Raw genomic sequence first — 21367 nt, forward strand, 5'->3', positions numbered from 1 at the left:
GTCAATATTTTGGCTCAGAAACAGAAAATGCTGGAAAAACTCAGCAGGTCTAATAACATCTGTGGAGAGATAAACAGAGTTAACATTTCGAGTCCGTATGACTCTTCTTTACAGCTTTTATCTTTTGTCTCAGCACATCTGCTGTTGAAACCCTCATTCATACCTTTGCCATTGCTAGACTCTACTGTTCCAACTCACTCCTGGTTGGCCCATGCTCCCTTCTGTAAACTTGAGGTCATTCAAAACTCTGTTGTCTGTGTCTTAAACTGCAGCAAGTCCTGTTCAGATGTTACCCCTGTGCTCACTAACCTACATTGGTCCCCAGTTAACCAAATCTCAATTTTAAAAGTTTTCAGATCTCTCCATGGCCTTTCCCCTTCCTATCTCTATAATTTCCTCTAACTCCACAAACCTCTCAGATATCTGCGCTCCTTTAATTCTGGCCTATTGAGCATCTTTGATTTTTAATCACTCCACCATGGCTTCAGTTTCTTAGGTCCTAAACTCTGAAATATCTTCTCTAATGTGTGATTAAGCACATGCACTGCATCAAGGTTCAAAAAAAGTGTTCCTTAATTCCGCCGGCATCAAAGCCATATAAACTCTCAAGGGAAAGCTTAACTAAAGGAGCAAGCTATTTACAGTGAACATTCATGGTCGATGCTCCAGACCCTCGCTGCTATCCTGCTTTGTCTCTCTCTCTCTTTCTGTTTCTCCATGAGCATTCTCAGAATCAGGGATGTTGCCAGTCAGTCTAATCATGTCTCCAATTCCCCTTCCTAGATCTAGCCACCATCAGAGGCTTCAAGCTGCTCTATTCATGGCCTCGTCTCTCACCACACTACAGCGCACAAGTCCTGGACTTGTCCATGCTGCTTTCTCCCTTGCCTCATGATATCTGGCTCCACCCCTCCTCTTGCCAAAGACACTGCTCCCTGCAGAGGAGTGCACAGGGGCTGACGAGTTCCCCTGCTTGGTGCTGTTCCCCTCCATTTCCAGCTGTTGCCAGATGCTCGGCTATAGCCCTCTACACATCTCCAACTCTCTACCTCTCCTTCCTCCCTTAAGACACTGTTTACAAACTACCCCTTTTGGCCAAGCTTTTGGTATCTCCTTATGTGGCTTGATGTCAAATTTTGTCTAATAATACACTTATGAAGGGTGGTAAGAATTGTTTCACTTTGTTAAAGACGCTATATAAATACAAGTTGTCGTTGTGAGGAAGCCACTTCATGTAGCCAAAGCAGAAGCTTTTTCTTCTCCAAAACTGGAACCTTTCATTGCAACTGTATACAGAGAGAACTGAGCTTTCACCTCTGAAGTGCTAAACATTTACAAATCACTGGTAGGGCCTCAGCTGGAGTATTGAGTCAAATTCTGAGCACTGCACTTTATGAAGGAAGTCAAGGCCTTGGAGAGGGTGCAGATGTGTTTTACTGGTATTCTACCAGAAGGGCTACATTTATTTGGAGAGGTTAGAGCAATTGAGATTGTCCTGCTTATAACGTGCAAGGTTAAGGGGAGATTTAATAGAGGTGTGAAAAATTAGGAAGGACTTTGACGTAGTGAAAAGAAGAAATTATTAAACTGATTTCAATGGCAGGAAGACTGGCAAACATTGGAAAAAGGGACAGCAGGGAGATAAGCAGAATAATTTTTTACTCTGTGTGTTCCTCTGATCTGGAATGCACTACCTGAAAGTGCGGTGGAAGCTGATTGAAGGCTAACTTTCAAAGGGAACTGGAGAAAATGGAGGGAAGTGGGAGTTACTAGAGAGCTCTTTCAAAGAGCTAGCATATGCATGATGGCTGAATGGTCTCTTTTGTCATGTGATTCTCTGCTGCCTGGGTTCCAATTACTAAACCTCAACTTCAAATGTCATTAACCCACTGCCTCCCTTCCCACTGTCCCCCTGTTACCCCCCACAATCCCCACTCCTTACTATTATTCCTAGATAAGTGTCCACAGGCTTGACACACCAGCACAAGCTGGACTAATCTCTCAGTTATCATCAATGCACAACCAGGGATGTACTTCAGCTTAAAGGGCCCAGTCTCTCAAAGTAAATATCAATATTGATATATCTTTGTGTCTAATTCATTGTTTCCATCTTGGTTCAGTGGGTAGCACTCTTGTCCCTGAGTTAGAAGGTTGTGGGTTCAAATCTCCCACTAGAGACTTGAGTACATAATCTAAGCAGAAATTCCACTGCAACACTAAGAGAATGCTGCACTGTCAGAGATGCTGGGTGGAATCTTGTGCCCTGCCCTGTGACATGTTTGATAGCCAGAGTGGGAACATTTAATCAGGTGGGAAGGCAGCAGGTCCTGCTGCTGGTTTGTCAAGTGCCCAATTGGCACATGATGTGGCAGGCCTTCCTGCAATGAGGCTGTCCCACTGGGAGCTGAGACCCCCAGCGCCTCCACAAGATTCCACCTGCTGTTTCTCAGCTGCGATATTAAACCGAATATCTGACTGCCCTCTCAGGTGGAAATGAAAAATCCCATGTGCTATTTGGGGAAGAGTGTGGAAGTTCTCCCTGGTGTCCTGGCCAATATGTATCCAGCAACCAACAACACTGAAAAGAGATTATCTGAACAGTTATCTCATTACTGTTTATGGGATCTTGCTGTACACACGTTGGCTGCAAAAGTTTCTTTATAATATAGCAGTATCTACTCTTCAAAGACATTTCATTGGCTATGATAATATGGTGCTATATAAATTAAAGTTCTTAGTATACCACTCGTTGTCCATTTTTCCTCTCCCCACTTCTTTCCCTGGGTGTCATATAGAGCGTTGCATTATCGAATCTAGTTACAAACATTCCGGCAAAACACCTGAAAAATCCTATGATGGACTGGACACTGTCTGGATGGCTGAAAAGCTTCTTCCCTGGCAGGTCCTGTTTTCTAAACTCACAAATGGGCAACGTTCCAGGGAAGGACAATAAAAACGCTTCAAAGATACTCTGAAGTTCTCCGTGAAACGTGATATTAATGACTGGGAGGAGCTTGCTACCAGCCTTTCAAAATGGCGATAACTTGTCCTTCAAGCTGCATCATACTTTGAGTCACAATGTCTTAATGATGAGGCAGAGAGGCAAGGAAGAAGGAAAGATAAGGAAGCAAATTTGCAATCTGGATCCCAGTACCTTGTGGGAGATCCTGCCCCATGTGTCCAAAGATCTGTGGTTCGGGAATCGGCTTGCTCAGCCAGAGCAGAGACTCACGACCCTGAGTAGACATCATCCTCAAATCAAGGCCGAGCTGATGAAGATGCCAATCTAATCTAGTGCTCCTTCTACGTGTGATCCTGCTGCGGGTCACTGGGGGTGAGGTAATTGGGTTCTAGGTGTCCCTGAGATGATTTGTGGGATGGAGTGGCTCTTATTCTATTTCCACATGCTTGGCAGAAATCTATGCGAGTGTTGATGCTCCTGTGCTCCCTGGGTCTGCTTTCTACCACGAGCTCAGGCTTCTGAGTTGGATACTGAGTGGCGCGGGTGATAAGTTGCTCCGAGAGACAGCTACCTGAATCTCTCTGTCTTTCTGACATGACCCGTCCCTCAACACCTTTGGCCATCTGGGCCTTTGGGTTGACTTTGAAGCTCAAGGTCTGACCCAGGTGATCTCCCATTTCGCTGAATCCCAGTACAGAGAACAGACTCGCGAAGATTGGAGACCAATGTCTTCTGTACCACCTGCCTTGTTTGTTCTTTAAAGAGTCCACAGCTTAGAAATTCCTGTTCCTAGCTAGGCATTACTGAAAATATTGTGCACTCCAGGGTGGACTTTAGTTCTGTACTACATTCAGAAATTACTACACAGATGGTGGTAATGAGCTCTTCCACCAGCTGTCATACTGTGCAATGCTCTTTGTACATCCTCAAAGACCACAATGCATCTTTAGTCTATGCAAGCACCATTTTTTCATTCTGCCTGGAGACAGCCCTCCTGCTTGGAATTGACCCTCCAGCCGAGAGCTGACTTTTCGGCCCAGAACTGGCCTTCTAGCCTGGAGCCAGCCCCCGGCCCAGAGCTGCCCCTATGGTCTGGAGTTGGCCCTCCTGCCTGGAGCTCCTGGCCCTCTGGCCTTGAGCCGGCCCCCCAGCTTGCTTCAGGCTGCTATCCTGCTACTAGGGTTGCCAACTGTAATTAAATTTATTCCTGGAGGTTTCATCACATGACTTTCCTCCTTGCTCCAGCCATTTGTCAGCCAACACACCATCCTTGTGATGCACTACCTTCACCAATTGGAAAGCAAAAAGACTCAAAGACTCATTACCCATTGGATGATGCTTGACTGTGTTACGACCAGTCCCCCAGTTTGTTATGATTGTGGACGAGGTACCCCAAATTGTTATGACCGGTCCCCGGATGAGGTACCCCAAATTGTTGTGCTCCCAGATAAGGAGGGATGAACTAGCTCCCTTTCTTTATTCAACCCGTCGGTTGGTCACAACGAGATTAATTTAAAAAGGATCCCTTCCCTTGTGGATACCTTTTCCCAGTCCAAATATATTTATGTTTTAAAAGGAGCCAATTTAACCAGGCTTTCTTGAGTCAAAGAGTGAGTGAGTTTATTAGTTACTAAAACACAAGAAAAAACAATAAAAATGCAACACACATACACACAGATTAGAAATGAAAAGTGAGTCCAAAAATAAAAATTAAAAAAGATATATGACTCAATCTTTGACTTGTCCATGAGGAGGTAAATCATTATGGTCATTATTTTGGATGACTCTGGTAGCGCTGACTTTAGCAGTTGAGCAGTTAGTTTGGGGATTCTTGGTTCTGCAGGTTAGCTGAAAGGAGTTTTCCTGTCTCCTTTTTGAATGTCGCTTTGCTGACTTGTGACTTGCTTTCAGCAATCGGAGAGAGAAACTTTTTTACCTGTAATTGCAGGGGTAACTAGTTGATGTTCTTCAGCTGTGATCTTCACAGCATACACTAGCATACCACACCTGGAATACTAAAACTAGCATACAGAGACCAGGGTTGCAGTTTGCTTTTAACCCCTTTTCTTGTGTATTCCTGGAAGGGAAAAAACAACCATGTCTTTCACCCTGATCTGCATTCTTTTCAACTCACATCATGTCCACAGTCAGGGATATAACTCATAGGAGATGGTTTCCTGAGATGGTAATCAGCCTTCTTTTCCGCAACCACAGGAGATTACAGTTCAGGTTTTGCATTGCATCTCTTCCTTTGAAGTGTCTCTATCTGAAGTTGGCCTTGACACCTTTTTAGGTGCGACACTCCATTCTCTGGACCAATTGGTCAAGTGTAATCCATATAGGAATTTTTCAGCAAGTGGTTACTTTATAGTCTCAGCCAACTTTTGCTTGTATGTCCTTTTATGAAAAAACAAGTCTTACTTAAAAGTTCAATATGTCCATAAGTAATTCAAGGCCATGATCCGTGACAACTGTCCGCCAAACAGCCTTTTCCCCACCATTTTCAATATTTACATACCTGGCAAAGAGAAATATTCAAAGAAAAATTTAAAAAATTGTTTTTAATGTCCCGATGATTTTTCTCCAGGGTTGCACACATCTGTGTCCTGGAGATTGATATTCAATTCCTGGAGACTCCAGGCCAATGCTGGAGGGTTGACAACCATACCATAAGACCATTAGATGTAGGAGCAGAAGTAGTCCATTCAGCCCATCAAGTCTGTTCCACCATTCAATGAGGTTTTGGCTGACCTGATAACCCTCGACTCCACTTTCCTACCTTTATCCCATCACCTCTGATTTCCTTACTGATTAAAAATCTGTCTATCTCAGCCTTGAATATACTTAACTACCTAGCTTCCACAGTCCTCAGAATTCCACAGATTAACTACCCTCTGGGAGAATAAATTCCTCCTCATCTCTGTCTTGAATGGGTGCCCCCTCACTCTGAGTTTATGCCCTTTGGTTCTAGACTCTCCCACAAGGGGAAACAACCTCTCAGCATCTGTCAAGCCCCCTAAGAATCTTAGATGTTTCAATAAGGTTGCCTCTCGTTCTTCTAAACTCCAATGAATACAGGCCCAACCTACTCAACCTCCCCTCATAAAAAATCCCTCCCTACCCAGGACCAACCTAGTGAACTTTCTCTAGACTGCCTCCAATGCTAATATATCTTTTCTTAGATAAGGGGATCAAAACTGTTCACAGTATTCTAGGTGTGGTCTAACTAGTGCCTTGTATAGTTTTAGCAAGACTTCCCTATTTTTATGCTCCATTTCCTTTGAAATAAAGGCCAACATTCCATTTGCCTTCCCTATTACCTGCTACTTTAGGCCTCTACACATTTATTGCATGATACAGATGGCATCCAGAGCACATCAGCCAAGTGTCAATGTGGGAGTCATTGTTGGCACCAATGAAACCGCAGAGCTCTCCCACTGTCAATGTGCTCAGAGCTGACCTTTAGTACTTAACTTAGAAAACTCCAGATGGCTGGGGTGGGAACTAGAAAAATACCCAAAAACTGAAAAAGGTTACTCTGCTGAAATCTTGATTGTGGGAAATTAGGGTGACCGAACAGGATGGGGGAAGCATTGTTTCATGTGTACGAGTCATATACCCAGCATACAAACTGAGATGGGCACTAGCTTGATCGATGGGGGAATGGGGTTGGGGTTGGGGTGGGAAGGGGGATGGGGAATCTTCAGTGCTTGTGGGGTGGCTATTTCCTGTAAAATATCTGACACACACATGAGCCGAATGGTACCAGGCAGGAGTAAATTGTTCCTTTTTACCCAGTGTGTACTGTAGTTTAAGAGGAATGTGGCCTCGCGCCCCAGTTATCTGGTGATTTATGTTCATGTATTGGCTGATCCTGGGTGCAGCTAAATCTCAAGCTGCCAAGAGTATAGTGTGAGTCATGGATCAGCCAGGCCTCCTCACCTTACCCTGATGAGTCAGCCACTTTGCCCTTATTTAACTCACTGTGGAAATCATACATTGAGGGCCTCTCCTTGGATCAGCAACCCAAGCTGAAGCTGGGAAGGGATACACTCTCCCTGTATATTATACCCTCCCCGTGTTTTTTCCAGTTCTCTCACACTACTGATATAACCAGGACATTGTCAATGCTGCTTGTGCCTGTTGAGAACACTGTGCCCCATACCCCCCACCCGCCCCACCAGCTTTTATGCCATGGGCCCCTTTCAGGCTGCAATAGGAAACATCTCCCAGTTCACAGTGCACAGTTTTATCAGGGATGTCACAGAGGCTCCTTTACAGCCGGAGAAACACTAACATCTCCCTGTCTGTGGATAGAGAGCAGCAGGATGAGTGCACTAGATTTTGCCTGCAAGGCAGGATTTCCCAGAGCGCAAGGTGTCACTGACTGCACAAATATTGTCTTCAGTACCCCCATCATAAATAAGATCATAAGAAATAGAAAACGCTGCATCTATTTTGCACACATGTGACCTCATGAGCCTGCTCCAGCATTTAATAAGGTCATGGCTGATCTGATTGTGGCTTTAATTCCACTTTCCTGCCTGCCCCCCACAATCCTTGACTTCCTTGTCAATCAAAAATCTGTCTTATCTCAGCCTTGAATACAATCAATGATCCAGCCTCCACTGCTCTCTGTGAAAGAGAATTCCAAAGTCTGCTGACTCTCTGAGAGAAAAAAATTCCTCCTCATCTCCATCTTAAATGGGACACCCCTTATCTTTAAACTGTGCCCCCGAGTTCTAGATTCCTCCACAAGGGGAAATATCCTCTCAGCATCTACCTTGTCAAACTCCCTCAGAACATTGTTACCTCTCATTCTTCCAAACTCCAGTGAGTATAGGTCCAAACTGTTCAACTTTTTCTTAGAAGACAACATCTTCATCCCAGCCTAGTGAACCTTCTCTGAACTGCTTCTGATGCAAGAGTATTCTTCCTTAAATAAGGAGTCCAAAACTGTATGCTGTGCTCTAGGTGTGGTCTCACCAATACCCTGTACAGTTGTGACAAGACTTCCCTACTTGTATACTCCATTCCCCTTGCAATAAAGGCCAACAATCCATTTGCCTTCCTAATTACTTGCTGTTACTCCATGCTATCTTTTTGTGATTCATGTACAAGGTCATCCAGATCCCTCTGTACCACAACATTCTAGAGTCTCCCCCCATTTAATTAATATTCTACTTTTCTATTCTTCCCACCAGAGTGGACAAGCTCACATTTTCCCACATTATACCCCAATTGCCAAATGTTTGCCCAACCACTTAACCTATCGATAACCCTTTGCAGATTCTTTGTATCCTCCTCACAACTTGCTTGTCCACCTATCTTTGTATCAGCAGCAAATTTGGCTTCAACAATCAGCCCCTTCATCATTAATATAGATCATAAACAGTTGAGGCCCCAGCACTTCATGTGACTTGACGACTGGACATTTCAAAATTTCAAAATTTTACAGCCGATTAGATATTTCTGAAGTGTAGTTACGGCCGTAATGCAGGAAACGCTGCATCTGTTTTACACACAGCAAGCTCCCACAAACATCAATATGTTAATAACCAAATAATCTGGGTGGAATTGTCCGTGCCTGCTGGTGTCAGGTGTGTTTGGCGGTGTGAGTGTATAATGTGGCGAGAATGCCAAAAATCGGTTCACGCCGTCATAAAACCAGTTTGCAAATCATCCACTCTGCTCTACTGCGGGCTGCATTTCCCACCAGCGGACGTAGGGAACCTCATTGTAATACATCCGAATATAATTATAAGCCCAGCTTGATGGAACCACCCCCCCCCCCCACGCTGGATCATCCGAAGACTTTGGCGGGAAAACACGTCTTGACAAGTGTGACATGCAGAAGACGGGACTTACCGTCAGGGCCTTGCTCACATGCAACGGGACTCTGGAGGAACGTCCATCGTATGCGGGGTGGATTCTCATGGACATGACTCCACTGCAAAGCAGCTCACAGAAGGTGGAAAGTCACCGTTGAGGCTCTGCTCACAACGGATGATCATCGGGAGGGGGCTGGATAGAGAAGTTCAGCTGTGTTTGGGAGAGGAACGTGTACCGGGGGTGGGAGAGGAAGGTCTAGGTTTGACTGGGAGAGGAAGGTGTGTCGGGGGGGAGGGGTGAGATTGGGAGGGGGGTAATGAAAGTACCAGGGGGCTGAGATTGGGAAAGGGAAACAAAGGTGTCAGGGGAGTGAGGTTGGTGGGAAGAGAGTACAGGGGGAGGAGGGGGTAATGGAGGAGAAGATGGCAACTGGGGGGGTAGGTGTAAGAGGGGAGGAAAGTGTAAGGAAGGATTTCGGAGGAGGGAAGGAGTCTGGAGAGGGGAAAGAATTCAAGGGGGTGGAAGGAGTCTGGGGTGAGGAAGGAGTCTGGAGCAGGGAAGGCATTCAGGAGGAAGAAGGAGTCCGGAGAGGGGAAGAAATTCGGGGGGTGTGGAATGAGTCCAGGTTTAGGAAGGAGGCTGGAGAGGGGAAGGAATCCAGGGGGAGGAAGGAGTCCGGCAGGAGGATGGACTCTGTGGGGAGGAAGGAGTTTGGAGAGGGGTGGAGTAAGGATTGAGGATGACATAAAGTTGGAGGAAGGAGTCAGGAAAGGGGAAGGACTAAGGTGGTGGGGAGTCGGGGGTCACTGGGGAAGTCTGGTGGTGGGAAGAAGTTCCATATGGGGGGTGATTCTGGTGGGGAGAAAGAGTTCCAAGCGAAATGAGTTCCTATAGGGGAAGGTTTCAGAGTGGGGGAATGTCCAGGTGGACATCAAGGGAGGGGTCTGTTGAGTCCATGACTACCTGCTAGGGAGTGAACTGAGAGTGGGCATGGTAAGAGGATAGGTGAGAATTACTGAGGCCAGAGTGAGACTGTAGGATTGGGGAGGTGAATGTGGATGGGGGTGGGATTTTCAGGAAGGAAGGAAACGTACACGTTCACCTGGACATCCCTGAAAGAAAAGGGTTGTGGTTGGTAGGTGACGGAGGGGATGTAGAAGGTGATGCCAGGGGGCTGACAGTGATGGGGAAAAGGAAATGGGTGACTGAGGGAGGGGGAGGTTGGGGGGGCGCAAGAAAAACTGTAGCACCACCCATGTTGGCTAAATGAAAAGTGAAATAGTCATGGTGGGCGAGATCAGGTGCTGTATGCTGTATGGGAGTGTTATCAGTGGGTGCGGAGATGCAGGTCAGCTCAGGTGGACAACTGAAAGAGAACCCCAGCAGGCAGCATTGAAAATGCTCAGGATTTTGAGGTGAGTGTGATCCTGGAAGGATCCGCATGCCTGGGAGAGTGTTTGCATGAGTCTCCAAAAGGCCCTGCCCTGGTGGGTGGGGGTTGGGGGGGTGTGTGTGTGTGTGTGTGTGTGTGTGTTGGGGGGGTGGGGGGGGGGGTGGCGGGGGTGGAGGGTGTGCAGTGGGAGGACTTGTGAAGCCTGTCAATGAAGCTGAAAGGCACCATTACACATTATTTAGTGAAAGTTAATATATTTTTAGATTGTAGTGACAAAAATTTGTTCATCTGTGAAACCAGCTGTGATCAGAATTCCTTAACATTTGAACACCTTAGATTTCTAGGTGCTGCCCTGACATCCGCAGCAGGGGTGGAGACATCCTGTGCAATGGTTGGCCCTGTTGCCTTTGATGACTTTTGGTGTGGGACTTCTGGAGAGCCAAGGCCTTGGGGACCCAGCTTGCTTTGGCTGCCCTCCTGTGGGCCAGCTGCTCCCTCTGCAGTGACAGAGGATGAGGTTTAGGGGGTCTCAGGCATAGAGGATTCAGAGGGAGAAGACAGCCTCTGAGATTACTGAGTGGATGACCCAGGGGTGTCCAGCTGCTGTTCGTCCCCTCTTCTGGTGCCTGAGGGCCCCGGCCTGACTCCTGGAGGGATGTCGAGGTGCCCCATTTCCCTCCTCAGTTGCCACTGCAGGAACTCACCAATGGCTATTGTGATGGAGTACAGAACTCGTGCATCTCTGCGTTCTGCTGGATCAGGGTCTCCAGGACTTCCGCCATCCTCCCATGGAGACCTCCATATGTACACATGTGGGCACCACTTCCTCAGAGAGCAGGTGGACACAATCCTCTGACTCGTGTGCCGCTCTGTTGAGGGCTTCCAACAGCGCTGTGTGATGTTCCTCCACCTTCTGCTGACTCTCCATGTTGAGTTGGAAGACTGATTCCAGAAGCCTGTCATCTGACTCCGATCTCAGGTGCCTCTTCCCTAGCAGACCTTTGAGCGCCTGGGAGCTCGGCTGAACCTGCCTCCTCCTGTTATGGACACGTGTCTGTGCAGTGACCACCAGATCGTGAACCTGAGCCTGTTCTAGATTTAGGTCCCACTGAGGTGTGTGTCTCTGCGCTGGTGCAGGGAGTGGGTAAGCGCTGTGACGGGTCTTCCAGGCTGCTTATTTCCAGCTCTTCAATGGAGGAGGTGTTGTCTTGGCTGGAGATAAGGATGTGGATGGAGCTGAGGGACTGGTTGGCTGAAGGTGTCAGTCGCTTGGCAGAGCTCCCTGTGAACCAAAGTAGAGATAATTAGTGCATGGCAGCAGAGTCAAAAACAATAGAGAGAGCACTCACGGTTGTGTTGAGAGAGGAATGATGTGGTGCAGGATCCTTATGTGAATGACCTCACACTTTTCTGGGTGAATTCCATTTGCCACTGCACTGCCCATCTGACCAGTCCATTGCTATGCATTTGTGATTGTTGCAGACCAGCTGAATCTTCAGCAAGGGGAAGCGTAGTTGACTGCTTGTTGCCATGGAAATCTAAGCGCCATGTGAGTGCAGTCGATGGCATCCTGCACCTATGGAAAACTTGAGAACTGGGCACACCCCAGTGCTCTTGCTTCCTGGCTTTTCTGACCCCGGGTGAAATGCACAAAGTTGTGTGCCTTTGAGAAGATGGTGTCTGTGACTCCCTGGGTACACTTGTGTGTGGAGACTTACGCGATCCTGCAGAGGTCACCTGTGGAGCCCTGGAAGGAGCCACTGGCAGAAAAATTGAGCACCGCAGTCACTTTCACGGCCACTGGCAGTGGAAGCCCTCCATGTCCCCGTGACGGCAAACCCTGCAGCAGGTGGCATATGTGACCGACCAGTTCTCTAGATATGCGCAATCTTCAGCTACACTGGTTCTCAGTCATCTGCAGGAATGACATGGGTCTCACTAGGAGCCAACCTGCGATGGCTCGCTGTGACTCTTCAGCGGCGTGCTCAGAAGCCCCAGTCACCCCACCTTCTTGAGAGTGCTGTCCTCCCTTTGCCCAGCCAGACACCTCCGTTGCTCTCTTCTCCTTTGCCTCCACTTCCTGTATGCCATGAGGCATACAGCTAGTTCACCAGGCTCCATGATCCTGATATACCCCTCCTGCAGGATGAAAGAGAGAGATGTGTGGTTTAGCATGGATGTATTAAGAACCTGTCCTGGTTAAGTGTCAAGGCCTCTTAACTGATTCCAGAGAGTGCTGGCCACTGCTTGGATGGCCAGAGATTAGTGGCCCCCACCCTCCTCCGCCCCACTCCACCTGACCGATTGGTGGCAGCTTTGCCCATTGGACTGTGTGCTGTGCTCTCAGCTCAGGCACAGGCATTCTCCTAACCCAGACTGCAAGGATGCACTGTTAGCTTGAACCATAGGAGAGACTGGTCAAAACCTGAATGATGACATTGCAAGGGGCTGTGAGTGCCTCCACCAGTGACTGCTCCGTGGCCAGCTTTAGCAAGGAGATTGTACAATGTACCTAGTTATCCAACTGTTCTGCAGTCCACTAAAATGCTCGTTAGTTTGCAGTCTGTGACCGAGGGGTGAAAGGTTCAGGAGCATTTGGAGGCACTTTCATGCCTCCGCATTGCTTGAATGGGCAGATAAGTTAGAGGCCCCGCTCCAAGCATGTCAATGTAGCTGCACCTGAACTACCTCAGCCGTGGAAGAATGGTCACTTTATACAAGGTTTCCCTAATGCTTGGCCACTTCCCTCCACCGCCCTCCTGCATGTGCTTGTGCGCTATCATCAGACCATGCTGCCTTGCCCCCCACACCTCTCCCCAACCACAGTGCAGCTCTTACCCCAGCATCACACTGTCAACCAGCCGGGATAAAGTGACTTGCCTGTTCCCTCACCTAAATGCGCGGTGCCATTCCCTTGAAGTCGAGCGGGCGATCCTCATGAGTGCTGCACAGCGTTAGTGAGCAGTCACCCCTGAGCTCCCGTCGAAGTTCAGCTCGCTAGGTGTATGCCCTTTAAGTGCTGTTGTGAAACACGTCGGTGTGATTGTGCTCGGATGATCCAGCGTGGGGGGGATGGTTCTGGCTGGCAGGCAAGATGGTGAGATACAAATACATTGAAATTAGGCTCCCGATGTCGGATGGTGGGAAAGGTGACCCGCCGTTGATGGGCGGAGCGGATGATCGTAAACTGGTTTCATGATGGCGTAAAACAGATTCTTGGTCTTCCCGCCATATTGTCCACTCACTCCCGCCATGACACCCAATGCCAACGAGGACAGACAATTCTGGCCTTCATCAAAAGCAGGATTCAGGATCCAAAACCCCCCCCTCTCATGAAAGATGAGGCCCACCCCAGGGAAAACGCAATCAGTTCCTGACCCACCGTTTTTCCGATTTTCTGGATAACCCAGGCCTTTTATTCCCTGCATTTTTCAGTATTTGGCAATGAAGGGTTTTTGCTGAATGTAATTAAAAGCTATTTTTCAAATGAAATGATTTATGATTTATTTTTCTTTGTTAACATTCACAGCTTTTTGAGCGGGAGGGAGTTCCAGATTTCCATGTTCGTTTGTGTGAAGAAATGTTTCGTGACATCGCCTCCGAACAACCAAGTTTAAATTTTAAGGTTATGTCTGTTTGTTCTAGACTCGCCCACAAGAGGAAAGAGTTTCATTCCAGCTACCCTTGAAATCCTTTAACCATCTTAAAGACGTCAATAAGATCAGTCTGTGATTTTCTGTATTCAAAGGACTATAACTGTTGGAAATACAACCTGTCTGCAGAATGTAACTTCTTAAGCCTTTTTATTCTGGTCAACACTTGGCTGAATGGCTGATGACGATCGAATTGTGTCCCAGCAGGCCTCAGAGCCTTTGAGAGAGGAAGAGAGAAAATGTTGTTGGTGTAGTTTCTGTGTGTGTGTTCAAGCGGGAGTGCGAATGGAAATGTCAGGGGGTAAAATTCTCCAAGTTGTCCCACAACATTTACCCACAGGCAGGGATAGAGTCTGAAGGGGCTAAATGGAAGAGCAGCTCACCAGGAAGACTGTATTTGAAGACAGTATTGTGCCATTTTTTTTATTTAGGTTTTGTGGAGCTGCTTTCTTGGTGATGTCTGAGCTCAGCATCGAGCTCCGGAAAATACCCTCTCAGCATGAGGTCAGCACCGCCTTCAGTGTAAAATGCCAGCTGTGGGAGGAGAACCTACCATCAACTCTGCTGCCTCTGTTTCTACCTCTGGCTGCTTCCTCCCTTCAAGGTCAATGTTGCTTTTGTTTCTAAATGGTATTTTAACCACAAACGTCACCTGCTTCTGCCAACGTTTTTCATCCGCAGTCACCAGGCACAGCAGTCAGCTCGATTAGTCACACGTTTCAGTGAACTGATGATTGAAACTGTCCACCCACAGAGCCTTGCTTCAGCATCTACATTCATTCAGTATATCGGGTAATATCTTGGAATAGGTGCCAACATCGGCTTTCTTTCTTTCTGGGGGAATCTCCACCTCTGCCTGAGCCCATTCGTTGCTGAAACCCTCATCTATGCCTTTGTTAAATCCAGACTTCATATTCCAATGCTCTTCTGCCCAGCCTCCTGCCTTGGACCCTATGTAAACTTCAATTCATTCAAGACACTGCTGCCAATGTCCCGACGTGCACCAAGTCCCAATCAGCTGTGACCCCCGTGCTCACCGATTGCAGCTTCCGGTCTGGCAATGCCTCAGTTTAAAAATTCTCAAATCCCTCCATGACCTCATCCCTCTTTATCTCTGTAACCATCTCTAGCCCTACAACCCTCCAAGATGTCTTCACTCTTCCAATTATCGTCTCTTACGCATCCCTGATCCCTAAATCTTTCTGCCTCTCTGGTTCTACATCCTTCTTAAAATTGACCTCTTTGACCAAGCTTTTGATCAACTATTCACATCTTTTCCAACGTGGCTTGGTGTCAAATTTTATCTACTAATTCTCCTGTGTAGCATGTGAGAACATTTTACTAAGTTAAAGACACTGTATGAATGCAAGTCGTTGTTGTAATAGAGCTGGGACAGAATGTGCCACTGTGAATGCTCAACGAACTTGTGAGCTGCAGCGATCAGTGGGTCCCAGGTTCAATCCAGCTGGTCTATGTTGAGTTATTTGGGCTCTAGTTGAGGTACGGCAACTGACCTCAATATAACTAGGTTTGTGAATGGAAGAACATAATTAGCCAAGGTTTCTGTTCCTCCTTTTTGTCCTGCAACTCCTGCTGGGCAGTCTGCATGTGTGGACAAGATTTTAACCCACTCAAACCCCATTGACTAGAGTTAAAATCAGGGTGCGTGCACGCATACGTGTGTGTGTATGTGTATGTGTGTGCGCGCGTATTTGTGTGTGTGGGTGTCTATTTGTGTGTATGTGTGTGAGTATTTGAGTTTATTTGTTTGTGTCTGCGTGTGTGTGCTTATGTGTTTGTGTGCAATTGCATATTTGTGTGTGTGTCTGTGTGTGTGTGTGTTTGTGTGCGTGTGTACATTTGTGCATGTGTTGTGCTTATGTATCTGTATATTTGTGTGTGTGATTGTATTCAGATATCAGGAGAACACAATCGGATCTGACTGTTAATCCCCACTTCCTGGGGGACACACTCAGGTGAGGTATTGGAGGGCAACTCACTCCTATGGAAATAGATCCCAGTGACAGTCAATACATTTAGAAGTAAATTGAGGGTAAATAGAAATATATTTAGGCATATACATATACATGCACGCATGCAAACACATATTCATGCACATATTTGCAGACATAAATATACCTGCAAACACTCACATAGACACACATATACATGTGGACAACTACATACATATCACACACTCAGACACATACACACAAACATATATAATATATTTTACATATATATACACACGCATTGACATGTCTATATTTTGTACACAGCATATACTCAGTTGACACAAACAACTGCTGTGTCTATGTAAACCCAATTTAGCCAAAGCTTAATTCACAGCAACGATATGCTCAAGTCTGCAATTTGTTTTTAGCAAGGCTCTGGGGTTTGTGTCTTGCAGACATTCCGAGTTAGAACCAGAAAGCATTGCCATATGACATTGTGAGCTGGCCCCACAACGATTGTTTTTCTGTTAATTGTTAATCAAGCATGAGTTATTGCCCTGTGAATTTTGTCAAACCATTAATGCAGATATCATTCACCGTGTGGTCTGGCAAGTGGAAGTGGCAGGAAGCTGGTGCGATGAAGATTATTCAATTGCGAGTCAATGACAAAACAAAGAGGATTGAAAAAGAAAGACTGTAAGACTCATCAACACTGATCCTAGGGTGTAGGTGGAGGATGTTTAGGCTGTTCAATCATTATCTCCATGTCATCTCCCTCCCCCACAATCGTTATGATTTTAAAAATCATACCACTGCTTCCTTCGAAAAAAGATGCTGCACTGTATCTTCCAGCATGGAAATAATGAATGTTCTTCCAGATAAAGCCAGTCCCATGATTCAACCTGTGTAAATAGATGGGCTTGAACTTTTAGTTAAATATCTGCAGGATATTGCAGTAAATAGCGGCTCGGTCATTGTCCGATGAGCCACATATAATAAATAGGAATACCAGTAGGCTATTCAGCCTTTTCAAACTTGTTCGGCTGTTCAACTAGATCATGGTTGATCTGTTCCTCATTTCTATTTAACTGTCTTTTCTCCATAAACTTTGATACCCTTACCCTCTAAAAATCTATCGATCTTATTTTTAATATAACTGGTTCTTTGAGTTTGTGCTTTAGCATTTTTGTTTGAGAAGACTTCATTTGCTTTCCATTTGGTGTATTGGAATTGTCAGGTTATTGGAAGTTTCTAGTTGAACATTATCAGGACATTCCTATTTGAGGATGTAACTAGTAGGGTTGATGAGGGGGAGCCAGCGGATGTGGTTTATTTGGACTTTCAGAAGGCTTTCGACAAAGCCCCACAAAAGAGATTAGCGTGTAAAATTAAAGCGCATGGGATTGGGGTTAGTGTGTTGAGATGGATAGAAAACTGGTTGGCAGACAGGAAAAAAAGAGTAGGAATAAACTGGTCTTTTTCCGAATGGCAGGCAGTGACTAGTGGGGTACCGCAGGGATCGGTGCTGGGACTCCAGTTATTCGCAATATATATTAATGATTTAGATGAGGGAATTAAATGTAATATCTCCAAATTTGTAGATGAGACAAAGCTGGGTGGGAGGGTGAGCTGTGAGGAGGATGCAGAGATGCTTCAGTGTGATTTGGACAAGCTGAGTGAATGGGCAAATGCATGGCAGATGCAGTATAATGTGGATAAATGTGAGGTTATCCATTTTGGTAGCAAAAACAGGAAGGCAGATTATTATCTGAATGGCTATAAATTAAGAGAGGGGAATGTGCAACGAGACCTGGGTGTCCTCGTACACCAGTCGCTGAAGGTAAGCATGCAGGTGCAGCAGGCGGTAAAGAAGGCAAATGGTATGTTGGTCTTCATAGCCAGAGGATCCGAGTACAAGAACAGGGATGTCTTGCTGCAATTAGACAGCGCCTTGCTGAGACTACACCTAGAATATTGTGTGCAGTTTTGGTCTCCTTATCTGAGGAAGGGTGTACTTGCTATAGAGGGAGTACAGCGAAGGTTTACCAGACTGATTCCTGGGATGGCGGGACTGACATATGAGGAGAAATTGAGTCGGTTAGGATTATATTTGCTGGAGTTCAGAAGAATGAGGGGAGATCTCATAGAAACCTATAAAATTCTAACAGTTCTAGACAGGGTAGATGCAGGAAGGATGTTCCCGATGGTGGGGGAGTCCAGAACCAAGGGTCACAGTCTGAGGATACGGGGTAGACCATTTAGGATTGAGATGAGGAGAATTTCTTCACCCAGAGAGTGGTGAGCCTGTGAAATTCGCTACTGCAGAAAGTAGTTGAGACCAAAACATTGTATGTTTTCAAGAAGGAGTTAGATATAGCTCTTGGGGTGAAAGAGATCAAAGGATATGGGGAGAAAGCGGGAGCAGGCTATTGAGTTGGATGATCAACTGTGATCATAATGAATGGCGGAGCGAGCTCGAAGGGCCGAATGGCCTACTCCTGGTTCTGTTTTCTATGTTTCTATGTTTCTATAACAGTGTAAATGTGCACAAGTCATTAGGAGTGACAAGATAGGTGGAGAGAGCAGCTAATAAAGCGTACAGTATCCTAAGCTTTATTAATAGGGGCCTAAGGTACAAGAGCAAGGGGGTTGTGCTGAACTTGCATAGGACACTAGTTAGACTTCAGCTGGAGTATTGTGTACAGTTCTGGGTGCCACACTTTAGGAAGGATGTGAACACATTGGAGAAAGTGCAGGAGAGATTTACAAGAATGATTCCAGGGATGAAACACTTCAGTTATGACGATAGATTGAAGAAGTTAGGATTGGAGTGGAGTTGGAGAGGAAAGGCCTAAGAAGAGATTTGATAGAGATGTTCAAAATCATGAAGGGGCTGGACAGAGTAGATTGGGAAAACTGTTCCTGCTTGGATTGAGATGAGAGGCCCCAGGTTTGAAGTGATTTGCAAAAGAAGCAAATGCAATGTGAGAAAAAACTTTTCAGCAAGTGGTTTGGGTCTGGAATGCGCTGCCTGGGAGTGTGGTGAAGGCAGGTTCAGTCCAGGCATTCAAGAGAGGATTAGATGATTATTTAAATAGAAACAATGTGCAGGGTTAGGGAGAAAAGGCAGGAGAATAGCATGGAGTCATAATGCTCATTTGGAAAGCCAGTGCAGACACGATGGGCTGAATGGCCTCCTTCTGCACCGTAAGAATTCTGTGATTCTGTAATTCTGTTCTTATGGGGAGGGATAACTCAGAGGCAAAAAAACCCGTGACCAATTGAAGGGAAAATGTTGGAAAAATTCTCATCCTGTCCCTTAAGCAATAAAGAGGAGCTATGGGATACTGTGGATAGCCGTGTTGCACTGCAACACATATTTAATCATACTTCGTACTCCCTCCTGACTCAATGCATTTACATTCTCTTTGGCCTCTTTCTTTTTCTGACCAAATACAGCACCTCACATTTCAAATTTATTTGCCAATTACACACCAATTTTTAAATTTATTAATGCTTTCATACATTTTGCCACATCCTTCCTTTGTGATAACTACAACTCCCACCCTGTCCAATTTGGTGTCATCCATAATTTTTGAAGTTGCACTTCTGATTCCAAAGTCAAATCATTAATGTAAGTTGTGAGCAATAGTGTTCCTAGCACTGATCCTTGAGGAAATCCACTTTTCAGCTTCTGCCAGCCTGAATAGCAAATGAGAATGTTTAGGCCTGAATTCTTGCACAGACACAGAGGCCCTCCATTGTAGTGAAAATGGAGCCCGAGGCTGGAACCCGGTCCCCACCATTTTTGCTGGGGACGGGGGAACAGGGCAGTTTGCACTTTGCACCTCCGTGGTTCATAGAGACAGCTGCACATCCTGGAATGCAGTAACCTTCAGTCAGATCCACTTTTGGTTCATGGGATGTCCAAACATGATATGTGCACTTTAAACATATCAGGAGAAAGTCTAAAGTTAGTAGACTTCTTTGGAGAAGTAGGATACCCTTTTGGATAGATCCAGGGACCCCTTTGGGAGAGGTGAGATGCCCTTTGGGATTGTTAAAATTAGACATGAGGGTACGTAAAAAGTGGATATACTCAGTGGAACTGTCAAGCTAATTGGAGCTGTTAAGGAACTGTCAAGTGAACTGTCAAGGGAGATGTCAAGATGTCAAAGGATTTAAATCTCCTGGCATTTAAATAAAAAAAGCAGTCTGCAAATTAAAAAAAATCAGTGTTTGCTATTTCACTTTGTTTGTTGACTATTATGATCCCCACCTGAGCTTACCATGGACAAACCTGATCCCAGAGTGGAACCCAGCTTGATAGATCCTAACTTTATTTTTGTTTGTTTAGATATATGGAGAGTAGCTACTGAACAGAGGCATAGGAGTCAGCTAATGAACTTTTAACAAAACAATAAAACATTTATTCAACAAGGAAAGATGAACTATATTCCATTACTCCTTCACCCACAACTATACCTTTACAGATATATACAGATTTGTAAGGATAATACAAGTTACAAAAACTATCTTATACTTTAATATTCACAGTAAGTACACAGTCCATGTAAACCTATGGCACCCTACGGTCAGACACACCACACTCTGAAACCAAATGACATATGCACCTCAAACAGATGCTACGGATCTCTCCTCAACTCCCCCCAGATGTTGTCACACTGTGAACTAACCAGTCTCACTTTCACACGAGGGATTCCAATCTCCATTCTCCAGGACCTTGCCTTGGAATCTTCTCCCAAACTGATGTTTTCTCTCAGACACCTTCCCCAGGGGTTCACCTCCAGGGTTTTGAACTCTCCTTCTGATGTTCCTCTTCCCTGGGTCACCGCATGTACTCAATCTATCTTCCACACACTCTCTCTCACCAACTCAGCCTTAATAGTACACCACTGCTTCACATGACCATAGCAAAGAATTACAGACCTTCAGTTGTCTCTTTGAAGCTTCTTGCTTCTTGTTAGCTGTTCTCACTTTAAATCTGAAGCTTGGAGCTTTTCTCTCTGCTCCTCACTCTTCACTTCACTTCACAGGGACTTTTCCTAGGCTCCTGTCCTTCCTTTAACTAGGAGGTCTTCTTTGGACTTTCTCTTCTTCCACTCCCCTGGGCTTTTGGGGTATTTCTTAACTTGGGACCTTTTTGGTCTTTTGGAAAATCTGTAGTTCCTTCTCCTGTGTCTAGTCTCTCTGGGTCCTGGCTTCAAACTGAACTTAAAAATGCTGCTTCTTTAGTTCTGTGTGTATGTCTGATAGGAACCTGCCTATCTGGCCCCCTGTTGCTAGGCAACAGTACTGTTTTTCCTATCCCTATGTTTACTTTCACTTTATAGGGGTCGTAAATGTCTCATTAGAAATACAAGCAGCCTTTTAAAGTGAAACTAAGATTCCATTTGACTTTTTGTAACACACAGATACAGAAATACAAATCAAACTTAAACTTTAAAGCTAAAACCCATTCCTAAAGTACAATTATAACTTATGTAAGCTATCTCTATTTTCTAACATTGACATAAGCCTGAAGGTTTTCATTTTAGGATTTGTGCTGCAC

The sequence above is a fragment of the Carcharodon carcharias genome, chromosome 20, assembly GCF_017639515.1.
Source record: "Carcharodon carcharias isolate sCarCar2 chromosome 20, sCarCar2.pri, whole genome shotgun sequence".
Taxonomy (NCBI): Eukaryota; Metazoa; Chordata; class Chondrichthyes; order Lamniformes; family Lamnidae; genus Carcharodon; species Carcharodon carcharias.